This window comes from Chinchilla lanigera, unplaced genomic scaffold, assembly GCF_000276665.1.
Source record: "Chinchilla lanigera isolate Chin_1 unplaced genomic scaffold, ChiLan1.0 scaffold00004, whole genome shotgun sequence".
In the NCBI taxonomy this organism is placed as follows: domain Eukaryota; kingdom Metazoa; phylum Chordata; class Mammalia; order Rodentia; family Chinchillidae; genus Chinchilla; species Chinchilla lanigera.
Window position 1 is genome coordinate 41497390 of NW_004955405.1, and position 16375 is coordinate 41513764.

The 16375-nt window shown below is 58.6% G+C and overlaps 1 protein-coding gene and 1 long non-coding RNA gene across 3 annotated transcripts in view; one reads left to right on the forward strand and one right to left on the reverse strand.

The window, feature by feature from the left end:
- The window catches only part of Syn3 (synapsin III), a 312814-nt gene that overhangs the window by 47309 nt on the left and 249130 nt on the right, over positions 1-16375 (reverse strand). The window lies entirely within an intron of this gene.
- On the forward strand, positions 5948-11115 carry LOC106149652. The gene is made up of 2 exons (XR_001235961.1): positions 5948-7771; positions 8381-11115. It is a non-coding gene; the product is annotated as an uncharacterized LOC106149652 (long non-coding RNA).

The following is a 16375-nucleotide window of genomic DNA, read 5'->3' on the forward strand; positions in this document are numbered from 1 at the left end:
TGAGCCGGGCCTGACAGCAGCCGTGGTCAGATGGGGAAACTGAGGCTCAGAGCCACGGAAAAGCCATCTGGAAAGCGCCGAGCAGAGGTCCTGCTCACACCGTGGGGCCGGCCCCTGCCGGGTGCCCGGGGGCTGAGTGGAGACGCGGAGGCCTGTCTCCTGGACTTGGCTGTGCTCCCCTGCGATCTTGGGCCCTGGCCTCCGCCTCAGTGGATGGGGCGAGCGCCTCGCCCTGAGCCTGGGGGGACCCGCACAGGCTGTTTGTGTGCGGTCTGCACAACTGGGCCGGATTAGTCCGGCTTCGTAAACAGCTTTGGAAGAACAGCTGGCTGGAAAAGTCCACTTTGTCCTGGGGAAGCAGAGGCCCCACCCAGAGTCACCCGTGTCCCCTGCCCTGTCCCCCGCCCTGACCTCTCTGCTTGGTGGCCCTTTGCACTTCCTTCTCTTGGCCTTGATGGAAAAAACTCTGTTGGCGCTTTTCCCAACTTCATCGCTGAAGAGACGGCTGGGGAAGTAAAGGGAGCGTCGGAGGCGGAGGGCGAGGAGGGGGAGGAAATTCCTCTTGGGAGCTGCAGAGGCTACCTGGGTCACCAGGAGACAGAGCGGCTGCTTCCCTTCCCGGGCGTCTGAGGGCTGGCCCCGAGGTGGTCGGGAGAGGACGGCAAGAATGTGTTTTCCCTCAGCCACACTCAGCTTAGCGTTCCAGGAGCTCGGAGCCAGGAGGGAGGGACAGACCGAGGGCCAAAGGCTGTGACCCGGCAGCCGGCAGCCGTGCCAGCACTCTGCAGGAGCTGCCCGCAAAGTGCCCTCCCCACAGGGGGCCCTGCCGGCCTTGCAGGGAGAGGCCCCAGGCTTCTGTTTCTTACTGACCCACAAGAGCTTCCTCAACTCTCAGATCGGTGCGCACTGCTGGTTTCTCTCGTGCTGCATGGCAGAGGAAACTGAGGCGAAGGGAGGGGTGGTGACCTCCTCAGGAAGTGCAGTCTGAGGGCCAGGGGCCGGGAGGGCACCTGTGGCCCCAGGGCGGGGCCTTCTCCACCGCCGTAGTCGCTGAGGCTGTGTCTCCACAGAGCTCCCTCAACTTGGGAACGCTGGCGACGTCCTACAGAACAGCAGGGATGGGGCCCAGCGCGGCGAGGTCACTTTCTGGTGCCTCGTGGTACCCACTCTGCCTGTGTGCTGGAAGGCAGGGAGCGGGCATCGGAAGACGCAGCCCCCGCCCGGCTCCACCAGGCTGCTAGACCTCGACATACCTTCCCTGGCGGTCACTGGGGCCTTCCTGCCACCTCAGCCGTCCTAACTCTCCCCTGGGCTCCCTCCAAACAGACCCCCCACCTGCTCCTCCGGGGAGCTGCCCCGCAGCCTCTGCGAGCACCTGTGCCGTCCTGTGGATGGCGTCACCCGGGTCAGTGGCCCTCTGGCAGGTGGCACGGAGAAAGGCCCACTTCCTGGGCTCCCAGAATCCCCTCTGGCCTGTGCCTGGCCGATCCAGGCTTATTCCCTGTGCCAGAGGACAGCCTGAAGCTCAGGGCCTGCAGCAGGACAGTGACCAGGGGACCTGCGGCCGTCCCCTAGGCCACAGTACCCAAGGCGGGCCAAGACCTCGGCGACGTGGACCACCCACGCCTTCTATTCCTGCCACCGTGGTGGATTTACCAGGTCCCTGACATTTTCCGCGGTTGCAAGAATCCTAGACCTAGCCCAGGGGGGTCACCCCTGACCCATTACCCCGTGAGCTGGAATGTACCTGGGGGGATCCCCGCTAGGAGCTCGGGTGAAGGAGGGCCCCCCAGACCCACTTCACTGGGGTGACCCAGGGCTAATTTTTATTATTTATTTATTTATTTAATTTATTTATTCAGACAGTGTCTCACTGTGTAGTCCAGGCTGGCCTTGAACTTGCAGTGGTTCTCCTGCCTCAGCCTCCCTCTGGGATTAGAGGTGTGTGCTGCTATGCTCGACTCTGTAACTTTAAACATGCTACCAACCTTTCCAAAGTGGGAGAGTTCATCAAAGCTCTGCTGCAGTGGGGGCTTTCCTTAAGCAATGGCTGGAGCTGGCTGCCCTCATGCGGTGCCTCTGCACACAGGCCAGCACCTTAAGAGTGGAGACACGTGGCTCCAAGCATCCCCTCAGCCACTCCCCCTGGGCTGGCGTGGTCACCTGCGGGCCCAGGGCTTTCTGGACAGGTGACCCTGCCTCGACCCCACACAGAGCTGCGAGCTGTGTTAGTGCCCTTGTCCTCCTTCCCTAGCTCAGGCAGTCCGGCAAGGAGGTGCTCAGCGCTCATCTGCCTGGGGTTCCAGATGCCCCGTCCTGCTCCCCACCCAGGCTGCCTATGCCTGGCATCCCCAGCAGTGGGGTATCCGACCGTCGAGCCAGGCAGACTTTCTGGAACCTGCCGTGGGTACTGAAGACTAGAAATTAAGGCTGTAGCCGCTGCCTCAGACAGGGCTCATGAGTGCTGGACAGGGCTAACGCTTCTCAGTAGGGTGGTGGTGCGACCCGGGAGGAGTCCACGGCCCCCAGGGACGGGAGTTGGCTGGGGTCAGGGAGGCTGGGAGGGAGGCTGGGTGGGAGGGGGCTGTGTGTGGCCAGACCCAGGCAGGGGAGGCAGAGGCGGTCACCACCCTGGTAGGAGTTGGACCCTTCTCCAATGTGGGCAGGTCATCGAGGAGCAGCGGGCCGGTGGGGCACAGGACGCTGCTCAGATGCCGCACCTGGGGTGGCGGAGAGAGCAGGAGCGGGGTGGCCTGACTCAAGACCAGCTGTGTGAGGGTTGCAGGATCTGGGGCCACGGGACACGCCGTAAGCTGTCCAGTGTCACAGAGGAGCACCAGGGCCCCGGCGGGAGAGGAGGCAGGGACGTGAACCCTGGAGGCTCTCTGTCCCTGTCTGGCACAGGGCGGGTGCTGCGTAGAGAGCTGACCGTGAGCAGGTGGATTTCTGCTGGGACCTGGCCTGGTCGCAGGATGATGGGTCCCCGGGCCCCCAGCTGGGTGGTGATGGTTTCTGTGTGAAAGTGTGGCTGTGACTTGGACCTCGCTCATCTCCAGGACTCCAGTGAGACCTGCTTCCTGCTGTGGCAGAGGCGTTGGTGGTCAGGGCCACCTCCGCTTTTCTCCAGGGCCTGGCTGCTCCCGCCGGCAGGTTGGCGTCGGCCTGGCCGCCCTCATTTGCTGGGCCCTCTTGCCCTCGTGATTCCTGCCATGAGCAGAAGGAGCTTCAGGCCCTCAGTGGAAGCCAAGCAGAGGCTGCTGCATGCTCTGGGACTCCCCGCCTGGGGACCAGGAGCCGGGCCACCTCCTTCCTGGGTGAGTGCCGAGGTGTCTCTAGGGCGACAGGAAGGACCAGCACCGCCTGTGAAGGGAGCCCGGAAACCACAGCTTCACGCGTCCCAGAACCTTGGTGCCCGAGGAGTTGGGTGCAGGGGCTCCCCCTGCGCCTTGCAGTCTCCCTCCCATTGGCCGTGGAAGAAGGTGGTGCCCAGGGTGGGGGCTTCCTGCGGCACTCTGAACACGGCGAACAGGAAGGGCGCGATGTTCCAGCCTTTGTGTGTGAAGAGGGTTGGGAGCCCACAGGGTGGAGGCAGAACCCAGAGGCAGAGACAGAGCGGGCACTGCCCATGTGCCCCTGTCCTTGTCTGAACCCACACAGCTGCCACGCACCCCGGAGCTGAGACAGGGACACCACACACACTCACGGCTTCTGACATAGGGAGCTCCCTGCAGAGACACACACAGATAGACAGAGACACGTACACAGATATGCATAGGGACGGCAGACACGAGACACCCCGTCTTGTGGGACGAGTGTGGGATGAACCAGGGCCCTTAGGGGTCCCTCCTCCTGGTGAGGCAGCGCCACCTGCAAGGTCAGAAGAGTACCCCAGGGCTGGGGACCCCACTCCTCAGCAAGATCCAGCTTCTCCAAGCGGTTGGAGCAGAGCTGGGAGCCCTCTGCCTTGTCTCCTCCCCTCGGTGCAGCTGTGTTTCCAGAAGGTTCCACGCAGTGTCCTCACTGGATTTACCAGTGCATTCTTTCCTGCCTCAGCCTCTCAAACAGCAGGATCACGGGTGTGCGCCACCACACCCAGCGAGATTTCAGCTTTGTGGAGGAACACTGGCCCTGAGGGCAAGTGACCTTCCATAATCACAGGGCCTTAAGCGGCGACGCCCTGTTTGAACCCAGGGTGAGCAGACTTCGGCACCTCTGTGCCAGAGCCGTCTCTGGCTCGCTCTGTCACCGGCGCAGGGAGTGAGGTCCTGTGAGCAGAGTCTGCTCTTGACTCTCAGAGGTGCTCACTACGACGCAAGGGAGATAGGGAAGGGCCGGGGCCTGCCGTCAGGTCAGCAGGCGGAGCAGGGGCAGCAGCGACAGAGGTGTCGCTTGTGAGAGTCCTGGGACCGGAGGCCTCCTTGCACAAGGCAGGGTACCGGGCCCAGGAACACCGTCCCCAGTCCCGGCATGGCTCTAGCCTGGGCGTCCAGCATGGGCCAGCACAGGAGCCCTGCGGCTTGTTAGGCAACCCCGAGTGAGCAGAGGCTCAGGGTGCCCATAGCCGGGACACCTGCCCTGCGGGGCGCCCGCTGCTGTTATCCAGGATGGCCATGTGGTTTCTGGAGCGCTGTCTCTCCCCTCCCTAGGTTTCCTGCCTGAGGCCTGCAGCCCTGGGCTCCACGGATCCGGGCGGGAAGCTCGGGCTGCAGCAGAACTTCTGGGTGGGTCGACCCTGCCTTGTGTGTCTCCCGGCTCGACTCCAGGCTGATTGCTTTGCTGAGGGAGAAAAGATGGAGGTCCAGGGACACAGCTGCGCCCCTTGGCCGTGCCCCTCAGCTTCTCTCACCTCTTCTACGGATGTAGCATGAACAGGGTTTTGAGACCCAGCGTGGCTCTGGGCGGCCTGGTCAGAGTTCAGACCCTCCCTTGTTCCCTGGACCTGGTGGGTATTCACGGTGCAGGGTGTTTGCCCTGAAGTCACGGTTCCCAGTTCTGGCCCAGCGCACTCACCTGGAGGCCGTGACCTCAGGCAAATTTTCTGCTTTCCAGTTTTGTCTTCTATCAAGTGGGAAAAGTAATGCATTTTGTCCCACAGCACCACCTTGAGGTTACCGGACTTGACATTCTGCAGAGCACTTTCTCCAGGCAGGAGCAGGAACCCGAGCCCTGCAGCTGCTTGCACAAAGCTCTTCGCGTCCATTTTCTCTTAAGGTGCACACATGGATGGCAACAGATCGGGTGATTTTGCCTCCGGGTCACGCAGTAGGCAGCAGGCTCCTAGGTTCTCTTGCAGGGTTTTGAAACTAGGGCCAGGCCATTTTCTATTTGCTCCCTGTCCCCAACTTCTACTTCTCCTTGAGGACCTGCCCAGCTGTCACCTCCTCCCAGGAAAGGGGACCTGGCTTCCACAGGTTGGGTACCACAGCACTGTGCTCCTGGTGGGCCCCCTGCTCCCCTCCACCTTCCCAAGCTGCTGGAGATGGGGTCTACGAGGAGCACCCAGATTGTTCTTCATGTGTGCCATCTAGCTATCTTTCTGCTATCATCCCTGTCCATCCCTCCATCCCTCCATCTATCCATCCCTCCATCCCCGCATCCATCTGTCCATCCATCCATCCATCCATCCACCCGCCCTCTCATCCATCCATCCATCCATCCATCCGTCCATCCATCTGTCCATCCCTCCATTCCTGCATCAATCCATCCATCCATCCATCCATCCATCCATCCATCTGTCCATCCATCTGTCCATCCCTCCATTTCTGTATCAATCCATCCATCCATCCATCTGTCCATCCATCTGTCCATCCCTCCATTCCTGCATCAGTCCATCCATCCATCCATCCATCCATCCATCCATCCATCCATCTGTCCATCCATCTGTCCATCCCTCCATTCCTGTATCAATCCATCCATCCATCCATCTGTCCATCCATCTGTCCATCCCTCCATTCCTGCATCAATCCCTCCATCCCTCCACCCACCCACCAGCCTCTATTTTCCACCATCAGAATCTGGTTCTGTATTCTGCACAAGCTTGGGGGCTCAGTAGATATTGGCTGAGTTGAACAGATCAGCATTCCCACTGCCAATGATGGCAGGAGATATTTATTCATAGTTGGTGCTGGGTCAGTCAGTGACTTCGCTTTCTCCAAAGACACTGGCACCAAATATTTGAAGTAGGGACACACTGGACACTGAAGCCAATACCTGATGAGGCTTTCAAGGTGCCTGGTGCAGTTCTGAGTTTTGGGGGATGGTGCGTTTCTGGGATCTGGCTTGGGTCTGTGATGGAGGCAAAGCTCCTCCGATAGCGAGATGGAGTGTGTGTTGGCTGCAGTCTGTGCGCTGTCGTGAACCTGCCTCTTCCCTGAGGCATCCTGTGCTTTTCTGGTGTTCACTGCTGAGCTCTTTGCCTGGCTGTGGGCCGCTGTCGATCCCATGGAGAGGTGCGTTCCTGGCGCTGCGTGGTGTGGTTTCAGGTGACCTCCTGCCTCCTTCCCATCTCACCCTGGGCCTTCTTCCGTCTCTCGTTCTTTCTGCCCGCTTCCAGCTGCCCCTGTGCTGCCGACGCCCTGCCCTGGCACCCAGCCTTCCTCTGCCCTGTGACCCTGCACCGCTGCGCTCCAGCGAGAGCCTCTGCCTGTCCTGCTGCCTCTGCCAGGAAGCTGCCGTGGCGCCCGCAGGCCCTGTGAGCCGCCTCCCCTGCCCACACCCAAGAACAAGTGAGTGCCGCAGGTGTGCTCGGGCGCAGGATCCTACAACCCCTCTGTGAGAACCGGCAGGAGCAGGAGAATCTGTGCGCCCATGAAGCAGAGGCGCATCTGGCCGAGGCCGCTGGCCCAGGAACAGGGCGGCTGCCGGGGGCCTCACTTTCCGTCTGGGGCGAGCAGAGCGTGCTAGCCAGGGCTGAGGCGTGGTGGCCGCACCTGCCTACGGGTCGGACTCTTGGCGTCTGCGGATGTGTGGCACCCAAACTCAGTGCAGTTCTTATGAAGCCCAAGCGAGGTCCTCTGAAGAGGTGGGGCCCCTTATGAGAGAAAGATACTCAGGGGCGCAGAGTCCTTCTGTGGCCTCCAGAAATGGGAGACCCTGCTTCCGGCGCCTGTGCTTCGACAGGGAATTCCCTGAAGCTTCCAGAGGAGCGCAAGGTGCAAGCCCAGAAGGAACTGGAACCGGGCCAGGGTCGCCCTTTTTCTTTGTCAGAGCCCTGTCGAAAGGTTGCAAGGTGCATCCGAGCGTGACTAGTTTGGATTGGTTGTTGGCCTTGCTCTGAAACAGGCTCTCACTAAATTGCCCAGGTTGGCCTTGAACTCACGATCCTCCTGCCTCAGCTTCCCAAGTGCTAGGATTACAGATGTATACCTCCGGGGCCCAACTAAGCTGTTTGCTTTTTAATCTACCTAAGAATGACTCTTGTCCTTACACACAGATCCGCTATGAACGTGATGAAATGTGCAAACACTTCATATCTCCCAAGGCAGCTCACACGGCAAGGAGAGGAAACCCTCCCCTCGGCGAGTTGAGACCAGTTTGCATAGCGGCCTGAGCGGAGTCGCCCAGGCCTCCTGCTGCCCTGGCACACCACACCCACGTCCTCTGCACAGGCCCAGTCTCGAGACTGGGGCTCCAGACCCTGGAGGGCAGCAGGCGGGGCAGGGAGGAAGGAGACAGGAGGGAGGAGGGGCAGGGTTAGGGGCACCATGCCACCCGGCTCCCAACACCTGGATTTCAAAGTGCCACCATATTTTGCTGTGGTCCTAACCTGACGGTGAGCTCAGCCTCCGCCTGGGGCACAGGCAGGGACAAGGATCCCCTGCGACCTCTCCCTCACGGCATCGTCCAGGGCGGGAGCTGAGGGCATGGCTCAGAAAGAAAGAGAGCCACGGTGGGGAGCAAGAAGCATCGAGGGGACGGGGCAGAGCCAGCCTCGCACAGACATGGGGTCCCGCTGTCTCCGGTGCCGCCCGCACCAGCTTTGAAGCGGGCTCGGTGGGAGTTGCCGTTCTGTGGGCTCCCAGCTCGCGGAGACCTGGCAGGGACTGGGGCTCAGGACCAGGCCAGGTGACAGGTGGGAGGGCCGAGGGGCCGCTGCCCCGGAAGCCCCTGGAGAGCGAGTCCCTCCAGGTGCCCGGGGCTGGGCAGGGTTGGGTGCCCTGGGGGGGTTTCAGCAGCCCGGGGCTCAGGGAACCTCCCGGAGGGGCTGCAGGGGGCTGGTGTACACACATGCACACACATGCACACGTAAGCATGCACACATGCACACACATGTGCACCACACATTGCACACACATCACACACACTCACACGTGCACACACGTGTGCACCGGAGACGGAGCAAACGCCCGCAGATAGATTATTTTTGTTTTCTCACCACCAGTGCCAGGGCCATCCGCGACATTCCTTTCCCTGCTAGACAAATACGCTTGTGTACCGGAGCCTGCCAGGAAGTGAAGAAACCCCGGCCCGCCCAGGGCCGCCTCCTCCCGCCTGGCAGCTGCACGGGGCCTCGGGCTGCGCCCTGTGACTCCTTCCCGGAAAGCGGAGGGAGTGGCCAGCACGCTGGGCTCAGGCTCCTCTTGGAATCCCTGGGCCGCTGCACCTCGCTTGCTGCACACATGCAGGGGACTGCACACACCCGGGGGACGAGGCCGGGGGTCTGCCGGGGCCTGGGGTGGGCAGGGGAGGCGAGGGAGGAGGGGACAGAGGCTCCCATCCTGGAGAAGATTCGGGGGAATCAGAGGTGGAATGTGAGCATTCTGACGAGAACTTCCTTCCCCAGAACATTTTTCTTAGAAAAGTAAGGACCACTATGAGGGGCCCACATCCTTCCGCACAGCCAGAGAACAGCTGCGGGGGATCTCAGGCCCCGCAACAGCAGAGGAAGGCTGCGTGCCTCTTCGGTGCTGGAGCTCATGAGGCTGAGGGCGTCCTGAGGTGAGGGAGGTGGCCCTCTCACCCTGCTGGGCGCTGTCTCTACAGCCCCTCTCTCCTCACAGCCCCCTGACGGTTCCAAAGGCGCCACTCCAGGAAAGGGAAGAGCTTTCCTCCTCCAGCTTGGGATCTGAAAGTCCAAATCCTCAAGAAGCCCCAAGATTCCTGCACAGACCGGAGGTGTGAGGCGGTGGTGGGCAAAGGGCCTGCCTGGGCATGGGGGAGGGGCTTGCGGAGGTGAATCCACAACAGAGGTGTCCTGCACTGGCAAGAACCCCTGGGCAGTGGCAGATGCCAAGCAACTTCTGTGGGCGCCAGGCTCTGCAGGGACCTGCACACGTTTCCGGGTACACTGCTGGAGAGGAGTAAGACCCCGGAGAGGAAATGCAGCAGGAAGCAGGGGAGGAAGGCTCTGACCGCATTTCCAGTGCTGAGTCCGTGCTTCCAGGAGGGACATGGAGCAGGAGGGACCCTACAAGGACATTGATTGTTCCCTCCAAATATGTTGGAACCAGGTCAAGTTTCAAGAGTTTGACGCAGCTTCAGGCAAAGGGGAGGGAAAAGCAAACGCAGCTTCAGGCAACTAGCTGCCATATTCATCAACTTTCCATCACTGTGACAAAGTACCTGAGACCAACACCCTAAAGGAGCAGAGGTTCATCTTGGTTCACGGTTTTGCAGGGTCCAGTCCACAGTCACTGACTCCATTGTTCCTGGCTCTGTGTTCAGTCTGCACCGGGGAGTCCTCCTCCTTCTGCTTCTGTTCCACCTGGTCTCGCTATGCGACAGTGCCACCCACATTCTGGGTGAGTTCCCCCCACCCATGTGTCACCTCACAGGCCAGTCGTCCCTGGGAACCCCTTTACAGATACAGCCGGAAGTGGGTTGGCTGGTTTTCTAGGCATCTCTCCATCCAACCAAGGTGACAATCAACATTAACAACCACCATGCTGAAGCAGAAATGGAACCCTAGAACCCTGCTTTCCTGGGTGGAGGACTGAGATGGCTCCTCGCTTGCTTGCCTGGTGTTGCTATTTCAGTAAAGATTGACACCGCCTATGAAGCATCTCTGGACCCTCCATTGCCCAGGCCCTTTGGGATACCAGTTGGGTAAAGATGGGCAGATGTCATGACAGTTTCTCCAGGAAGGCTGTATGCACGGCTTCCCAGGCCCTGCACATTGGGAGCAGAGACCTGTTCAGCCCCTAGAGAGGGTCCAGGTGAGCGCTTCAGGTGGACAATGGGAAGCCAGGAGGGAGGACAGGTTGACTTCCCTACAGCTCCACTCCGGTCAGCTGTGAGGAGCAAGGGAAACTTCTGGGCCTGAGTCAGCTTGGGTCCACACATCCCTATAACCGCCAAAGGCTTGGGGCTGTGGTCCCGTTCTGTGTGTGTGAGACTCAGCTTTCTGTTACTGCGACAAGATACTTTCGATGATCACTTCATAGGAGGACAGTTTATCTTGGCTCAAGGTTTCCGTTCACCTGGGCCTGTGGAGAAGCGTCCAGCATGGTGGAGGCACTCGGAAACCGCTCACCTCAGGGCAGTCAGGAAGTGGAGAGGCAGGAGGGCCTGTCCCTGTGTCCCTTCAAGGGCTGCCCCAGTGACTCAGCTTTTCCCACTGGGCCCCACCTCTCAAAAGCCCCAGGGTCTCCACATAGCTCCACAGCGTGGGGTGGGGCCACGAACACACAGGCCTTGGAGAGCATCGCAGATCCAGCTCTCCCAGTGGGCCTGGGCTTGCCTCTTCTACCATCACCTGTGCCCTGGGAACCCTGGCCTTTGGGCTTGGCACACACCGTCTGGGTGCCTCTCCACGGGTGCATGCGGATCAAGTCCAGGGGAGCAGGTGGCACCGATGGACCTTCTAGAAACCCTTGGGGTCCTTCCCAGAATGTGCTATGGGTGCCCCCTCCACGGCCACAAGCGGGTGGGGCAGAGCTGGAGGCCCTCAGGGCCTGCGGGTGAATTATGGAGAAGTTTGGACAGCGGCTGCCCTGAAGCACCGGGTGAGATGCTGTTTCCCAGCCCTGCAGTGCCACGAGGGACGGGCGGCGGTTGGTGCCACGTACCCTGAACACCTGCCCGAGGCCCACAGACTTCAAACTTCCTCTGGGGGCTGGGGGCTTAGGGCAGCCAGCAGCATCCCCCACGAATTTAATAAAGTGCTCTGGTTTTGTAGATCTGTTTATGCTTACTTTCTTTTGCTTATGGTGCAAGCCATCGATTTCCCAGTATCTGTGCAGCTTCCTTTTCGACACAGTTATTTAAGTTCAAGTGGAGAGGATGTAAGGCAGAGCCAGTAACCGGAGGAACTCCGGGAGAGGCGGTGCACAAACACCGCGCAGCTGTGAAGGCTGTGGCGGATGGCTGCGGTCCGGAAACACCGGACTGAAAGTTTTGTCCTGGTGAAAAGCCTGCCTCTGGTGCTTTAACGGTGCTTTAAACGTCCGCATTTGAGGTGCGGGTCTGCAAAGCCACCCTTGGCGCCTGTCAGCTCCATGACTTTGGCAGGTACATTAACCTCTCAACGCCTCAGTTTCCCTAGTTGTAAAATGGGATGGTAGACAGCTCCTGGGGTGGCTGCGAGGATTAAACGGTGACACACACACACAGCGTACACATGAGCCTCGAACCCGGGGCACAGTGAGCACCAGGGCCAGCCTCTTTCCTTGTCATTAGAAAAGCTCCCTTTCCACCCTTTCCACCACCGCACGGCCGTCACCGGTCACTTGTGCCTGGGCATGACTGACACCCTTTCCTCACGGAGCCCGCACGGGATGGAGTGAACAGAGGGCCCGTCTCACTCAGAATAAGGAAGCAGATTTCCAGGCAATCTCTTCTTTTGGCTTTTTGATACAAGGTCCCATGGTGCAGTTCAGGCTGGCCTTGAGCTTACTTTGTAGGCCAGGCTGGTCTCAAACTCTCAATGATCTTACTGCCTCAGCCTCCCGAGTGCTGGGATTACAGACGTGCACCACCACGCCCGGCTTTCCAGGCCATCTCTGAGCAGACGGCATCACTGTTCCTGCTTCTGCACATGCTTGCAGCAATCCCTGTCCAGGTGGCTGCTGTGGCTGGAAGAGCGGGAGGGTGGGACCTTGAGAAGAGGTTAGATCCCTGCAGTGTCACCCCGGAGGGGACTGTCTGCCTCTCGGGCCTGGATTTGCAGTGTGAAGGGAGGAGCCGTAAACTTGGGGGTCTTCTCGGTTTGCCTTCCTTTCCTCAGCGCCGCGCGGCCCCTCTCCCAGTGCTCCCGCATGTGACACGTCTGCCACGCGCTGTCCCCAGGCACGGACGCCTCTGCCATGCTCTGGGACCGCTTGGACTGCGAGCTAAATAAACCTCTTTCTGAATTAGAATCCGTCTCAGGTATCTCATTATGGCCACACGACATGGACTATGACTGTGTGCTGGCGACGTCTTCAGCTAGTGAGGACCCCCTTCCTGACGCACACACTGGGGCTGAGCCGCGTCACTTGCCTGGGCCAAGGGGAGACGCAGATTTGATGTAAGCAGGGCTGAAACACACCTGCGTCTGGGCACTGCCCTATCTGCTACTCCAACTGCCTCACTGAGAGGGCGCCGTGAGCCCGCTGCCCACCGGGGGCCACGCCTGCTCCGGCCAGTTCCCCTTGGAGCCGTGAGAACAGAAGTAATTATTCCTTACAAAAGATTCACCATCTCCGGCCATCGGAGAGACACGGATTAAAACAACGCTGAGATTCCACCTCACCCCAGAAAGGGTGTCCAGCATCAAGAAATCAAATAATAACAAATGCTGGTAGGCTGTAAGGAAAGAGCGATGCTTCTCCATTGCTGGTGGGACTGTAAACTAGCACAACCACTATGGAAATCAGCACAGAGATTCCTAAAAAACCTGCAGCTAGAAATTCCATCTGACCCAGCTATTTCTCCTCTAGGCATCGTCCCAAAAGAGTTAAAGTCGTCATACTGCAGTGGTCCACGCACACCCATGTTTATAGCAGCACAGCTCATAATAGCCCAACCTTGGAAGTGACCTGTGTGTCCATCCACAGATAAATGGGTAAAGAAAATGTGGTCTTCACACCCAGTGGAGTACTTACTCTGCTATGAAGATAAACCTGAAGCATTTGTAGGTAAACAGATACACTTTGAGACCATAACTTAAAGTGAGATAAATCAGACACACAAGCTGCTTTCTCTTCTATGAGAAATTTAAAAATATGCGTATGTATAGATCAAGAACAAATAGAAGATAGCTTAGTAGGAACTGGGGAGATCTTTTTCAGACGGATAGGGGAGCAAGAGATGGAGGGGAGGGGAGGGAGAGAGGATGGAAAACACCTGAAGGAAACATGATGGAAATAGAGCTTTTGCCAGTGGAAAGGGGACCTGGAGTTGGACGGAGCAGGGAGGCAAGGCAGGCAGAGAAAGGCAGAATTAGGAAGCTCTGTGCACAGGTGCCGACCCCCCACGTAAGCGCAATCATTTCGAGCGCAAACATGTGTTCATAAAACACTGAAGAGAAACAAACAGAAAAGGCATGACCATTTTTGAAGTCACTGAGCTTTGAGGCGGCTTGTTGTATGTCGTTGCTGCGCTGCAGATGTGAACGACCCCCACTGTGTGTCAGACACGGGCACTTTCACATGGTCTACGGTACCTTCAAACACCCCCATTTCCTGGTGAGGGAACAGGCTCTGATCCAGTGACCCCAAAAGAGCAGGATGCAGGCAGCCTTGTTCCGTCAACTCCATGACACCATGGAAAAATGGGTGTGAGGTGACTAAACTCATAGCTGCATCGGAGGCCACCCCGTCTGAAGTCATCCCCGAGCCCACACCAGCCCGCATCACGACCCCAAGATCATGACATCACAGGGTGACTCAGGCAGGGGTGGCAGATGGGGAAGCCTTGGTGAGGGCTGGCCAGTCACAAAACCTCAGTCTAAATAAGCACGGGGCGGTCACACCAGTGGACACGGCTGGCCTGCAGAATTGGGTGGTTTGGGTCAAATAATAACTGGAAATTTATTTTGGAAATGATTTTCCCAAGTGTCTTGCTGAGCTTTGTGGGAATGAGAAATTGGTAGGGGAATCTGACGAGAGGGAGAAGGCTGAGAAGGGGCTTCTGACGCAGGGCTTTTTTTCATAAAGCTCAGGCCTCAGACATTCCTGGGGACAAACTCTTAATCGCCTTCGGAGCTTGCCGTGAGAGTTCCCGTCTGGAGGCGGCGGGGACCCACCCTATCCCTCACTTGCTTTCCGGTGATCCTTCACAGTGGCATTAACCAAATGCCACACGCAGCTGGAAGCACTCTGCACCTCCAGTAACTCAACTCTTAAATCCTTCTTGAAGATACTCCTGTGGTCTCACCAGCAATAAAGGAGAAAATGGCAGCGCACAGAGGGGAAATAAGACGCCCAAGCTCACACAGCGTGAAAGAGAGCTGGCTCTGACTCAGAGAGGACACTCTGCACCTGGGCTGAGAGTGTGTTGTCCAGCACTGCGATGACCTGAGCCTGTTATTAAATGAAATAATGCACACCAGGTGCTGAGCTCGTTGCCTGGCACTCAAGAGAGGCCAAGTGTATTGTTATGATACCAAGTGCATCTGTTTGTTTTGCATTACTGCAGTGAAACCCCCAAGGCAGGCTGGCTTATAAAGAACAGAGGTCTAGTTTACTCCACAGTTCTGGTCCAAAGTCAAGGGGATGTGCCTGGTGATTACTTTTCTTTTGGCTGGCAGAGTCCTGAGGTGACTGTCTTGGTTACTTTTCTCAGTACCGGGACAAAATACCACATCCAAAGTTAAAGGAGGAGAGGTTTATTACACCTCAGTTTGCAGAGGTTTCAGTCCATAGCTGGCTGGCTCCCAGGCAGGGCAGCACGCCAGAGAAACAGTTCATGGTGTGGCAGGCAGAAGGCAGCAGCGGCAGTAGCCTCCCTTTCCCTTTCATTCCATCCAGGCTACAAGCCATGGGGGTGGTGCCACCCACACTCAGGGTGGGGCTGCCCATTACCTACACCCAGAACTATGCTAAGCTGATTAGTGGACTAATCCAGTGCCATACGCCCTTAATCCACATTTACACACCCTACATCCAGCCACTTCCAAAGATCCCCATCTCTGACTGCATGAGGCTCTGGGACATCTAGATAAAGCGGTAACAGCAGCACCGAGCATCACAAGGCAAGAGGCAGGACTCATGTGTATCTATGTGTCTCTGTCCCTCTCCTTGTAAAGCCACCAAGATCCAACCGTGGGGCTCCCACCTGATGATTTATCTCATTCCAGTCACCTCCCAAAGACCTACCTCTCAGCACCATGGCTGGGTTAGGTTTCCACCCTCTTATGCCTCACAACAGGGGTACAATTCCGACTCACAAAGCCCAGGGTCATTCAGACTCGATCTACCACCACCACTTCTCATGTCATTACCCCGTGGCAGCTGCTTCCATCCCCTCCTCAGGGAGTGTCCTGCCAGGGAAACGCTTTGGGTGTGGGCTGAGAGAGCAGGGAAGGGTTCTGAGGAGACGGGTGGAAGAAATCAGAGATTGGCCAACCTCCAGGGGCTCAGGAGTGGACACGGGGGAGCAGGGGTAAGAACAGGGGCGAGAGCAGGGTCTCTGTGTCCTGAGAGGAGACCCCCTTTGGGGGAGCAGCGTTTGTGGTTGGTGGGTAGCACAAGGGGTAAAATGTGTATGGAGCTGGCCCCAGGCAACCAGGGTCCCAAAGGCTGGGGTTCAGGGGCTGCTGGGCCCAAGGGGACTGACGACCAAAGATCCGAGGGAGGCCAGGAGTCACGTGTGGTCCTGACCGGTTTGATCTCAGCCCATATCCGGGCAGGGCTGCCATCACCTGGGTGTGGGGGAGCAGCCTTGTTCCTCAGCATATGTGCTTTTCGTGAACGAGTGAGTGTGTGGGTGAACGGGAAGGCTTTGGAGCGAGGCTCCTCCTGAGCCGTCCAGGGGCTGCAGCCTGAGCAGGGCTGTGGCCCTCACCATGCCCAGCTCCGCGTCTCAGGCTGCCGCTGCCTCTGCACCATCCCCATCTCCGCCTCTGGGCTGCTTCTGCAGACGGGACTCAGGACACCGCGTGGCTGGGCCCACGGCTGTCCTTTACCGTCTAGACCTGGCCGCTGTCACAGCAGCGCTCTCACCCTGTGACGGTTTCGTTCACCATGCACACTGTCTGGAGATCTTGGGGACTTGCATTCCTCACCGCATCCTGGTGTGCGCGGGGCCCCATGTTACCCGTTAATGCATGAGCCGCGTCCTCTGTCCCCTGAGCCGCGCTGCAGCCCTCCTGCCCCACAGCGGGACGTGAGCGCCGTGGCAGCGAAGCGACTAACTGTTTTGCTTCTCTGTCTGACACCCCAGGGAGCTGGTTCGGAGGAGTAACGGGATCGTGAATGCAAATGGCTCTGTGCAGCCAGGCAAGGGAGGCTTATTT